The sequence below is a fragment of the Arachis stenosperma genome, chromosome 3 (assembly GCF_014773155.1).
Source record: "Arachis stenosperma cultivar V10309 chromosome 3, arast.V10309.gnm1.PFL2, whole genome shotgun sequence".
Lineage (NCBI taxonomy): Eukaryota > Viridiplantae > Streptophyta > Magnoliopsida > Fabales > Fabaceae > Arachis > Arachis stenosperma.
In genome coordinates, this window is record NC_080379.1 from 153,376,268 (window position 1) to 153,388,152 (window position 11,885).

Here is an 11,885-nt window from a genome sequence, read left to right on the forward strand (position 1 = left end):
GACTGCGACGCGTTCGCGCACGGTACGCGTGCGCGCCCCTAGCCGATTCTGCAATGTGCGCGCGAGCGCCTTGTGCGCGTGCGCGTGCTTGGCTGATTTTACTTCTTTGACTTTTCATGCTTCTCTCCACTTGTATGCTTCCTTCCTTGCTCCCCTTGATCTATGCCTAGCCTATTTCAATCCTGGAATTACTAGCAAACACATCAAGGCATCTTATGGAATCAAAGAGGAATTAGAATTCATCAAAATAAGGCTTAAAATGCATGTTTTTACACTTAAGCACAAATACGGGAGAGATTACAAAACCATACTAATTCATAGGTTAAATGCGAGAAAAGATCGTCAAAATACTCTAAATTCAATACAAGATAAACCGTCAAATTGGGGTTTATCAGGCGGCTCCTCCAGTATCGGGTCTTCTCCCTCCTCCTCTCGGTTACAGAGGCGCGACATGGCTCTGTGGACGGGACGACCATGGCGGCGCCAATTGGGTAGCAGCAGCAACGCGGCCTCCTTCCTGTAATCCTATTCTGCTTCGTTTTTCCTTCTTCATTGCAGCGTTGCTGCTGCTTCTGGGTGTGTTGTGTGCTGCTGCTGAGAGTAAAGAAGAGGAGTTGGGGGTGTGGCGGCTGAGGGTTAGAGATTAGGGTTTCATTATTTTGAAAATTAGGGTTAAAGGTAATTCGGTAATTTCAAATAAAACTGGGAATAATATAGTAATTGAAACCCAAATTAAATCCAACACTAATTATATATATAGAAAAATACTATTTGCTTATCAATTTTACAAATTATTTTCAATAAAATGTTCAAATTCAAAAATTAGAAATAATATACTTAATCTCTTCATTTTCCAAAACAGCAGTATTAATATATTAAAATATTAATTATTTAGTCCAAATCATATAAAATCCTTATTATTTCACAACTATCAACTTTGTAATTTAAATATAGAAAATAATTCAATAATCGTAAAAATTGGATAATAAATCTTAATTTATTTCAAATTCAACTAATCAAAACTTGCTTTAATTATCTTTAATAAAATAATTTTTGAAATTAAATTTATAAACAACTATATGATTTGAGACTTGATCGTAATAAGACTTTTCAAAAATTCTGGATCTTACACTTTTTTCTTTAATTTTCAAATATGTTATTTATTTTATTTATTTAGAATAATAACTAAATTTATTATAATTGTAGTATAGTTATCTTTAAACTATATATTAGTATTATTGGTATATTTTTAAGACTATTGACATATTATTAGTATATATAATAAATCCTATTTATCATTTAGAAAATTTATGATTTTGACATAGTTTTTTTTTTTCACACCTAATAATTACTGTCTACGATCCTATCAATAATATCACCTATAATAAATTATATGAAAAGAAAGTATGAAAAATAAAGACAAAAATTATAAGGCTATAGAAAGTCTCACCCAAATTTGACAAGAACAAGACGACTTACTTAAAAGTAGTTCTAATAGATGATAAAATTAGTTGATTCTTTTACTAATTTTTTTTAAGTAATGGTAAGTTCAATATATAAATAGAGTTTAATTTTGATGTATTGAAAGTATAAAGTGTTTTACATAGTTATGCATTCACATCCGTTCTTTTGGATAACCATTGTAATACCATAACTATCAAAATGTCATGCTCCCGCCTACGCCACTCTGATAGCTCGGGTATTACAACGACTTTTAAAAATATTTAATACTAAAATATAAGCCTGTTTAAAACTCCACCAAATATTTAAAACTTCTATCCATACGTTACAGTACTGATTACAATTCTTACAAATAATACATAAATATATACACATCATAGCAATATACAAACTTCACATATCAAAACTCATATCCCTCTTGTAAAAATTGCTAGAAATAAAGACGAGGAAAAAGTAAAAACTAAGATAATATAAAATAACATCGAATAAATAGAAAATGAATATAACTCTTCTAAAGCTCCGTCGCCCATATCCTGAAAAGGAAAAAATTTGTAAGGGAGTGAGAACATCGTCCTTGAAAGGGTTCTCACTATAGGATTACAAAATTGCTATAATAAGATATGAGAATAAAACCGGTTTTAAAGTATAGTGATTAATAACCGCCTTATGCTTCTTTTCAAAACCAAAGATTTAATATTCAAAATCCGAAATCCTTTCTAGAAGGGAAAGCTGTTAATTTCTCAAAAATCTAAAAGCCTTATTAAAAATTTTTCCTAGACAGCGTGAATGACCAAACTGTTCCAAGCATAGGTTCATTAAGTCTATGCTGAACCAGTTTAGTTTTTCATACTTTTCTAAACCAGAAGCACAAACTAAACACAGCTTTCAGTCCATCTCATAATCAACCACGACCTTAGGCCCAAGCAACTCAATCAACAACCAATTCATCACAATCCAACCAATTTTCAGTCACAAACACAAGTACGAAGGTTCAAACACAATCAAACAGTTATATCAAGTAGGGCAATTAACAATTAAACATAACTATTCAAATAGGCAAGCCAATTACAATATGCACACCCTAACAATGTCATATAAACGCATATGATGCATGCCTGTCCTACTGACCATGAGCTCACGCGTCGGTTATGTTGCTAGACCCGACTCGGATAAGCGGGATTAAACCACCAGCCCTATTCGTAGGTTCCACAAGCAAGCGGGACTAAACCACCATCCTTGCCCGGAACATGCAAGCGGGATTTAAACCACCGTCCTTGCCAAATAATTTATCAATATATGAGCAGGACAAAACCACCATCCTCACTACAGGTGGGACAAAACCACCATCCCTGCATAACGGTTTACGCACTGAGCAAGCAGGACTATACCACCATCCTTGCCAGGCCTCATCATATTCTCAGTAACACCCACAGACAATCAAACTTAAAATCTTATTTCAAAAATCATTATTGGCCCACTTTCAAATCACAAATATATTCAGTTCACATTTTGCCAAGAATCACTTTTCTTAAGTAAATTTTCTTTTCAAAACTTTCAAACAACTTCATAACCAAGCCAAATTCCAAATCTCTTCTGAAAGAATCAAAATCCCTCATTTTCAAATCATTCACTCCATCACTTCAAAATCAAGAGTTATCAATCAACAACCTTGGCAAAGACTAAAGACTCTAGGGAAGAATAACCTGGCTCATTTTTTAAATTCCTTAGAAATCCTCGGAATCATAGTTACTTAAGTTGAAATCAATTAAAATGAAGATTTAAAATCAAAACCAAAGCATGTAAACCAAAAGTTTCGAACCAGTTTCAAAACCAAAATTATTTAAGCCCAAAGACCAATTTCTTTCATTCTTATATCGGAAAATTTCCCAAAGGCTCGGATTTGTTTAGTTAAAATTTAAAGAATACTTCAAAAACAATACAAAATTAAGTAATCAAAGTTCAATTTCCTTCAAAATCCGCTAAAACTCCTCCAAAGGTACTTCTTTGACCAAACTTCAAAACATAGGTCCCCCTCATGTTTAAATCAAACTTAAAACATAAACTTTCCTTAAAAGATTGAACTTGGATCACCTTTTTCTTAATAAATCAAGAACCAAGGGAGAATCCAATCCTTTTCTAAATAATATTTTAAAAATAAAATCTTGAATTTCATAAAAATTTGGCAGCATCTCCCCTAAAACTTGGACTTTGCCACCCGTTTCGAGTCCCAACCAAACCATTATGTAGCCCCCTCCACGGGTTCAAAACCAAACCAGTTTAAAATCAGACTAATTTCGAAAATTCATATCCTTTTCATAATTCAAGAAATCAGATCCAAACTCAATTCATTTTCAATGAACCAAACTCGTTTCCAAAATTGTAATGAAATATTTCAGCAACTGACCATATAACCAAATCAAACTACAATCCAATCCAAACCACAAATAACATTCATCCCAAACCAGCCCAGCAATACATAAGGCTTATACAACCACTAAAAGTACATTTATCACATTTATATCCATTTATAACAACTCCAAATCGTAAAATTAAGTTCTTTGAAAAAGCCCCTACCTTGATTAGTCGCAAGTTGCATAATTAAACCCATTAAATCCTTATTCTCATGTTAATCGGCAGCAACCGCAAAAATTCTATCAACCACATATCTGACATAATTTAGAATTAACACGGAATGGATATTGAGTGATATTAGAACATAATTGATAATAGAGTATTGCGATAAACAAGAACGGAACCGAATAATCTTACCACGATAAACAGAATAGAACGATACAATAGCAACTTCCAAATTGACCGGACAGCAGCTCCGATAGCAGCCGAAAGCTCTGATGGTTCAGCAGTAACCTTAATTTTGACATGAAATCATCAGAACTCAATCCTTCGATACCAACAGCTTAGAATCTCTAACAACTTATATCGGAATACTGAATTCAAAGATTCCGAAAACAAAAATGCTTACCAAGAAGATGGCGGCTCCGACACTCAGGAGAACAAAACCTGGCATAAATGAACCAGAGCCGGAACCCAAATTGGAGTGGGATGGGGTTTAGCAACTGTAGGGGCATCCTCTAGCAGCGGCAGCTGTGATTTTCTGGTGCTGTTCAGTGAGTAGGGCAGAATAGTGGCGGCAACTTCCACCACCGTCACCTCTCCTCCTCCGGTAATAAACTCCCGCAGTGAGGACGGCCGAGCTCCGCTCCAATATGGCAGATCTGAAGACGATGACTCGCAGTGGTTGTAGCAGCGTTTAAGCTTCAACAACGGCGTGGATGGACCCTCGACGGCCATGGTTGCTCTGCGTGAAGTTGATGGTGTGAACGGCGGCGACCCTCCGCGGACCTGAAGCTGACGGTGCGAACGGCGGCAACCCTCCGTGGACCCTCTCTTTCTCCGTCGCATCTTTCTTTCACGACGGCACAGCTGGCCGCAGTGAGGACAAACGGCGGCGACGGGGTTGATGGGCTCGACGACGATGACCAGGAATGGCAGCTCCCTGGATGATGGCAGCGGCATGAGCAGCAGAACGCCATGGCAGCGGCAAGCTCCTCCTCCCCGGCGCTCTTCCTTCCTCACGGATCTCCCCCTTCTCTCTTCCCCTTCTCCCTTTTTCTTGTTCCAGCTTCCTTTTCCTTTGTTTCTTTCTTTCCGTGGTTTGTTGGGTGAAGAGTAATAGCTGAGGGTGGGTGGCGGTGGTAGAGAGCTAGGGTTTGTGTAGATTATTAGGGTTTTGGGTAGTTTAGAAAATCTAAATAAAAAAATAGGATAATAATGTAATTTTGTTGTAAAATAAATAAAAGATATATAAAATAAAGATGTATAAATAGAAGACTCTATTATTAATATAATTAGCTCAATAATATTTATATATATATAATAATATTATATGTTGTATTGTGTATATATATACAAAAATAAGAAAAAGTATTAAAAATAAAGAGAGAGAGAATTGCATTTGTTTATTGTTACTATCTCAATATAATAAAGATGGTTAATATTGCTATTAATATTATATGTATATGTAAAGAGTAATAGAAAATAGAATTTAAAATACTTATAAAATAAAAGAAGAGAAAGAATTGTAATAGTAATATAAGGAGAAGGGTATTTGATTGCAACATAAAAGGGAATCGATTTCTTATTATTTGGTTGTGTGTAGTAAGAGAAAGAAAATGTGTGTGTTTTTATTCAGAGGCTTGAGCCTCTATTTATAGGTGTACAAGATGACATTTTTCAAACTATAATAAATAGAGTCATCATTGATAAACTAAGTTACTTTGTAAATGGGCATCCACATATGATCTTATCACAACACTCCCCCTTGGATGCCCATTTAGGATTATTGCCTCATTAAAACTTTACTAAAGAAAACCTTGTGGGAAAAACCTTAGTGAAGGAAAAAGAGTACAATATCCTTTGTGATGGGGACTGCCTCATTAAAAACCTTGTCAAGAAAAACCCAATGGGAAAAAAAATCTGACCAAGGAAAAAAGAGTACAGTCTCCCCCTCTTGCCGACATCATTTAACGTCTCGAAATCGGCGCATCCCAATCTCATGTACCAATCTTTTAAAGGAGGATTTTGGGAGTGACTTTGTAAATAAATCTGCCAGATTGTCACTTGAACGGATCTGTTGGACATCAATTGTCCCTTGATTTTGAAGATCATGAGTGAAGAAGAATTTGGGAGAAATGTGCTTTGTTCTATCGCCTTTAATGTATCCGCCTTTAAGTTGAGCAATGCATGCTGTATTATCTTCAAGCAGGACAATTGGAGCTATCTTATGATCAATCAGTCCACATGATGACATAATATATTGAATCAAACTCCTCAGCCAAAAACACTCGCGACTAGCTTCATGAATCGCCAGTATTTCAGCATGATTAGAGGATGTTGCAGCAATTGTCTGTTTCGTGGACCTCCAAGATATAGCTGTACCACCATATGTGAACAGGTATCCTGTTAGAGATCTCCCTTTATGTGGATCAGACAAGTATCCGGCATCTGCATAGCCAACTAGTTGTGACTTGGATCCGTAGGGATAAAACAATCCCATATCAACCGTTCCATGAAGATATCGAAACATTTGTTTGATTCCACTCCAATGTCTTCTGGTTGGAGAGGAACTATACCTTGCTAGTAAAATCACCGCGAATGATATATCAGGTCGCGTATTATTAGCAAGATACATTAGTGCTCCAATGGCACTAAGATATGGTACTTCAGGACCAAGGAAATCTTCATTTTCTTCTTTAGGACAGAATTGATCCTTTTTCACATCCAAAGATCTTACGATCATTGGGGTACTTAATGGGTGTGACTTATCCATATAAAATCTCTTCAAGATCTTTTCTGTGTATGTTGTTTGATGAATAAAGATCCCGTCTTTTATATGCTCGATCTGCAGGCCGAGACAAAATTTAGTCTTTCCAAGATCTTTCATCTCAAACTCTTCTTTTAGAGTTTTTATAATTGTTGGAATCTCTTCAGGAGTCCCAATGATATTTAAATCATCAACGTACACAGCAATTATAATGAACCCAGATGTAGTTTTATTTATGAAAACACATGGGCAGATGTCATCATTCTTGAAACCGTTTTTGGCTAGATACTCAATAAGACGATTATACCACATTCGTCCAGATTGCTTTAGACCATATAAAGATCTTTGCAATTTGACTGAGTATAACTCTTGTGAATATTCACTGGGTGGTTTAGATATCTTTAGTCCTTCAGGGACTTTCATATAGATATCCCGATCTAATGAGCCGTATAAATAGGCTGTTACCACATCCATTAAATGCATATGCAGTTTATGATATGCAGATAAACTGACCAAATAACGCAATGTTATCGCATCCACTACGGGGGAATACGTTTCTTCATAATCTATACCGGGCCTTTGTGAAAAACCTTGTGCCACAAGTCGGGCTTTATAGCGCACAACTTCATTTTTCTCATTTCGTTTTCTCACAAATACCCATTTGTATCCAACAGGTTTTACATCTGCAGGTGTACGGACTATAGGTCCAAAGACTTCACGTTTTGCAAGTGAGTCTAATTCAGCCTTCATGGCTGCTTCCCATTTTGGCCAATCATTTCTTTGTCGACATTCTTCAACTGATCTTGGCTCAAGATCCTTATTTTCATGCATGATATTCAATGCCACATTATATGCAAATATTTCATTGATAATTGTCTTATTTCGGTCCCATTTCTCTCCTGTAAAGACATAATTTATCGAGATCTCGTCATTTTCACAATTTTCAGGTACCTGAACGTCTTCTGACGTTATATCAGAATTTTGGACAACTGCATGTGTCTTTACTATGTCTTTTTCAACAGGAATATTATTTACCTCTTTTCTCTTTCGAGGATTTTTGTCTTTAGAACCGACAGGCCTGCCACGCTTCTGGCGTATATTTGCTTCCGTGGCTATTTGCCCTACTGGGACATCAATTCGAATTGGGGCATTTTTCACCCTGCCACGCTTCTGGCGTGAATTTGCTTCAGTGGCTACTTGTCCTACTGGGACGTCAATTCGAATTGAGGCATTTTCCACTGGTATGTAAGATTTGGTTATCCTCTTTGTATCGGAAAATGCATCAGGCAATTCACTTGCTATTCTTTGCAAATGTATAATCTTTTGAACTTCTAGTTCACATTGCCCTGATCGAGGATCTAAATGCATCAACGATGATGCATTCCAATTAAGTTCCTTTTCAGGAAGCTTACTCTCTCCCCTTAATGTTGGAAATTTTGATTCATCAAAATGACAATCCGCAAACCGGGCTTTAAACACATCACCAGTTTGTATCTCAAGATACCTCACTATAGAGGGAGAATCATATCCAACATATATCCCCAATTTTCTTTGGAGTCCCATTTTGGTGCGATTAGGTGGTGCAATGGGAACATATATCGCACACCCAAATATTCTTAAATGGGAAACATTTGGCTGCTGGCCAAAAGCTAATTGTATAGGAGAGAATTGATGATAACTCGTTGGCCTCAAACGAATAAGTGCTGCGGCATGTAAAATAGCATGCCCCCAAACCGAGGTTGGGAGATTTGTTCTCATAAGCAAGGGTCTAGCAATTAATTGGAGGCGCTTAATAAGTGATTCTGCTAACCCATTTTGTGTGTGAACATAAGCTACTGGATGTTCAACACTTATTCCATTAGCCATACAATAAGCATCAAAAGCTTGGGAAGTAAATTCACCAGCATTATCAAAACGAATTGCTTTAATTGGATTTTCTGGAAATTGTGCTTTTAATCGAATAATTTGAGCCAGTAATCTCGCAAACGCCAGGTTGCGAGAAGATAATAAGTACACATGTGACCATCTCGAATATGCGTCTATCAGGACCATAAAATATCTAAAAGATCCACATGGTGGATGAATAGGTCCACATATATCACCTTGAATCCTTTCTAGGAATTCAGGGGACTCAAATCCAATCTTTACTGGTGATGGCTTTAAAATTAGGTTTCCCTGAGAACATGCAGCACAACAAAATTCACTAGTTTTAAGAATCTTCTGATTCTTTAGTGAATGTCCATGAGAGTTTTCAATAATTCTCCTCATCATGGTTGTTCCCGGATGACCCAATCGGTCGTGCCAAGTTATGAATTCATTTGGGCTAGTAAACTTCTGGTTTACAGTGGCATGTGATTCAATTGCACTAATCTTGGTATAATACAACCCAGATGAAAGTGAGGGTAATTTTTCTAATATAACTTTCTTATTTGAATCATGAGTTGTGATATATAAATACTCATGATTTCCCTCATTCATAGTTTCAATATGATATCCATTTCGTTGAATATCTTTAAAGCTCAACAAGTTTCTTCGAGACTTGGTAGACAACAGTGCATTATTTATTATAAATTTTGTTCCTCCAGGAAACAAAATTATAGCTCTTCCAGAGCCTTCTATCACATTGCCTGAGCCAATAATAGTGTTAACATATTCCTCTTTTGGCACAAGATGGGTAAAATATATATCACTTTTGAGAATAGTGTGCGAACTTGCACTATCCGCAAGGCATACATCTTCATTACATATCCTTGTCATTCTTCAAAAACAAATAATAATAAAATGAGTAGTATGCACAGTTAAATTGAATACTTGATCAGAATTATTTTTCTAAGAAACACTGTACATAAAGTAATGTCATATACTAAAATTTTATTTTAAAATTTGACACATTTAATAATTTTAAAATTCATATTAATATTTCATTATTTATGTACATCACATTTGAAACTTAAATACATAGAAAATAAAACTTAACAATAATTTATTTACATATATACTTCACAATCCCACATATTAAACTATTCCATCATTGATCAAATGACCAATATTTCCTTCAGGGTCCTCAAAGAAATCAGATACATCATAATGAGTGGTGGAGTTCTCAGCATCATTTGAAACAAAATTTGTTTCCTTTCCTTTGTCGTTCTTTTTCAAAGATGCCTGGTAAAGATCGACTAGGTGCCTTGGGGTACGACAGGCCCTTTCCACCACAGCGGAAACACTTCTCCTCTGTTGATTTATTCTGCCCGATATTCCTTTCTTTATCCCACTTCTGGTGAGATCCTCTCTTTTGAACATAATTCTTTTTCCTTCCATAATTTTTCTTGTTATTAAAAGCTTGCCATTTACCTCTTTTGGGGTAATGATTTGCCGCATTTACTTCAGGAAATGGGGCGGCGCCAGCTGGGCGCGCTTCATGATTTTTCAATAACAACTCATTGTTGCGTTCGGCAACAAGAAGGCAAGAAATTAACTCAATATTTTTTAAACCATTTTTCTCGATACTGCTGCTGCAGGAGCACATTCGAGGCATGGAAGGTTGAGAAAGTTTTCTCCAACATATCATGATCAGTTATTTTTTCCCCACACAATTTCATTCGTGAGGTGATTCGAAACATTGCAGAATTATATTCATTTATAGATTTAAAATCTTGTAAACGCAAATGCGTCCATTCATATCGGGCCTGAGGAAGTATTACCGTTTTCTGATGATTATACCTTTCTTCAAGGTCTTTCCAAAGATCTGCAGGATCTTTTAATGTGAGATATTCATTTTTCAATCCTTTGTCAAGATGACGACGGAGAAAAATCATGGCTTTAGCTTTATCCTTCTGGGATGCATTATTTTCAGCCTTAATGGTATCTCCAAGATCCATTGAATCAAGATGGATTTCAGCATCTAATATCCATGATAAATAATTGTTTCCAGATATATCAAGAGCATTGAATTCAAGATGAGAGAGTTTCGACATAATGAAAATATTACCTGAGTCTTCCTAAAGATTTGATCAGAGTCTCGTGCTGATAACATGTTGTAAAATAAATAAAAGATATATAAAATAAAGATGTATAAATAGAAGACTCTAATTAATATAATTAGCTCAATAATATTTATATATATATATATATATATATATATATATATAATAATATTATATGTTGTATTGTGTATATATATACAAAGATAAGAAAAAGTATTAAAAATAAAGAGAGAGATTAGAATTGCATTTGTTTATTGTTACTATCTCAATATAATAAAGATGGTTAATATTGCTATTAATATTATATGTAAAAAGTAATAGAAAATAGAATTTAAAATACTTATAAAATAAAAGAAGAGAAAGAATTGTAATAGTAATATAAGGAGAAGGGTATTTGATTGCAACATAAGAGGGAATCGATTTCTTATTATTTGGTTGTGTGTAGTAAGAGAAAGAAAATAAGTACTTTATAGTAAGAGGGAGAGGGAATATATTAGTTATATTATTGCTGTGTGTGTTTTTATTCAGAGGCTTGAGCCTCTATTTATAGGTGTACAAGATGACATTTTTCAAACTATAATAAATAGAGTCATCTTTGATAAACTAAGTTACTTTGAAAATGGGCATCCACATATGATCTTATCACAACAATTTTATAAAATAAATGAAAAGATAGAATAATAATAAAAAATCAAATTAAATATAAAATATTTATTACTAAAAATACCTTTTAATTATCAATCTTTAAATAATTAATTTAATTTCTTGGTTAAATACCATTTTAGTAAAAATTGAAGATAAATAAATTAATTTTTCTTTATTTGTAAAACAAAATTAAAAATTTAAATATTTAAAAGTAAGGCATAAAAAATATTCACCATTTTTAATTATAAGAACTCTAAATAATAAATAAGAATTTACTCCACATATATATAAAAATATCTAAAAATATAATCTTAAATAAATATAATAAATCATAAATAATTTTTAATAACTTTTAAAAATTTGAGGTCTTACAACTATTTACGTGATCAATGTGAAAGGCATTTATTTTTATTGATGTGTCATTACGTAATTAGATGCACATGTAAAACTACTTT

At 34.5% G+C, this 11,885-nt stretch overlaps 1 long non-coding RNA gene across 1 annotated transcript; it reads right to left on the reverse strand.

Annotated features, from left to right (window-relative positions):
* Positions 1 to 1,792: 1,792 nt before the first annotated feature.
* LOC130968010 (uncharacterized) lies at positions 1,793 to 5,180 on the reverse strand. Its single transcript, XR_009081491.1, has 4 exons — positions 4,442 to 5,180; positions 4,231 to 4,326; positions 4,036 to 4,127; positions 1,793 to 1,994 (listed from the first exon to the last, which is right to left on the reverse strand). It is a non-coding gene; the product is annotated as an uncharacterized LOC130968010 (long non-coding RNA).
* Between the last annotated feature and the right edge of the window lie 6,705 nt (positions 5,181 to 11,885).